Consider the following 2,007-nt stretch of genomic DNA (forward strand, 5'->3'; position numbering starts at 1 on the left):
ACTATAATGAACACCATTTCATTTGAGGTGTGGTTCCAGTCACCAGCTGATAAACCCCATATTTCAGAGGACTCTGCCATCTCTATATCCACAGAAACATGTCCACAGAAGTCATGTTTGAACTGCATAGCACTATGGGCCATGGCTGGTTAGTCAGTAGGTTAAAACTATCCAAGCGAGGCCAACTAGATTATTTTCCCTGGGATTTTTGCTGCCCTCTCTCTGTCCTTATGAGTAGCTAAATGAATGGGATAGCCATCAATTTGTATGTGACAAGGAGCAAAGAAAGCCTGTCTATATCTAGAAAGACAAATAGTACTAATGTGCAAAGGGAAACGGCCACAAGAAATGGAGTGGAAATCACAAAAGTGTTTGAATTCCTGGTCTGCTTTCATAAATTCTGGTTACAGTTCCCAAGCTGTTTCTTTATTCTTACAATAAATTCCTATTCTTGGCATAAGTTAGCCTGAGTTTGTTTCTGTCACTTGTCATCACTGACACTTAACTAATATATAAACCAAGCTTAATCTTTACCAGAATTGCCACGTACCGTTGTACACTGCGTAACACCAGGGAGTGCCAGTCACATCATAGATTGTGTTATGTAACCACAGGCAGCACACCTGATTTTTATGGTCATTGAGTCCTTGAGCAACATATTTCCTGAGCACTTAACTCAATTCATCAAATATTGATTGAGTACCTATTCCACTCAATCAGTTCTACTCCAGAGATTGCACTAGGCATAGGATACAAAGATTAAAAATAAAGGCAAGTGCTACACTCCATATGGTCACAATCTAGGAAAGCAAACCAAGAAAAAACAATCACAACATAATGTGACATAGATAACATAAAAGAATTTCAGAGAGGAAAGTAAGTAACTTTCTCAGGAAGGATCAGAGGAGGCTCCACAGAGACAAAAGGCCCAAGCAGATTCCAGGCAGTAGGAACAGCATGTGTAAAAGCATGAAGAAGTGGAATAACATAGTTTATTTCCAGAACTGTGGATAGTTCACAGTTGCTGCAGGTGGAAGAGGAGTGAGGTATGTAGGAGCAGGGGGTCAAATCACAAAAAGCTTCACATACGAGGCTCAAGGGCTTGTCCGTTATGCTCTAAAGCTTTCCACATTGTAATAACATACAGATCACCTGGGGATCTTGGTAAAATGCTGATTTTGATTCAGCAGGTCCAGGGTTGGACTTGGATTTTGCATTTCTACATTTCTAGCAAGCCCCATGGTGATGCCAGTGCTGTGGTCTGTGGATCGCCACACGAGGACCAAGGCTTTAAGCAATGGGGCATCCATTGTAGGCTATTAAACAGGGAACAATACAGTATTCCAGAAAGATCACCGTGGTGTAGTAGGGTGGTTATATTAGGCATAGGGGGTAGGGAAGAATTAAGGCAGGAGACCAGTTAGGAGAATATTTTGAGATCCACGTGAGAAATGATGAATACAGGAATTAGATTGATTGTGTCAACTTGAGTGCGCAGTGCTAGGGAACAGTAAGGAGTTATTCCTTTATTTTCTTGCTTCTGTCTGGATTTGTGCTACAGAATAATGAAGAATTTTAAAGTTATGTTCTTTAATAGCACAATATATTTTCTGAGTGCTTATTTTTGTATCTACTGCATTCTTAAAGCCTGTTTTAATTATTTTTATTTTAAAATGCAAAAACTTACTCTTGATTAAATAAATTGCAATGAAACAGTTTTTCTAAGTGGGCTGAATTTGGTGCTAAAATTGATTTGTGATGAAGTAAAATCTTCACAGGGATTTGGAGGTCATTGTCATTGTAACTGGGGACAAACTCTGGCTCCAAGTGTACCAGAAGTAGGGAAGCACTTTGGTTCACATAAGAATTACCTAGAGCATGGACATTTTAACGATATTGATTCTACCAATCCATGAGCAAGGTAGGTTTTTCCATCCGTTTACATCTTCTACAATTTCTTTTTTTAGTGTTTCGTAGTTCTCCCTGTATAAGTCTCTTACATCTTTC

The sequence above is a fragment of the Propithecus coquereli genome, unplaced genomic scaffold (genome assembly GCF_000956105.1).
Source record: "Propithecus coquereli isolate 6110/MARCELLA unplaced genomic scaffold, Pcoq_1.0 Scaffold1, whole genome shotgun sequence".
NCBI classification, from domain to species: domain Eukaryota; kingdom Metazoa; phylum Chordata; class Mammalia; order Primates; family Indriidae; genus Propithecus; species Propithecus coquereli.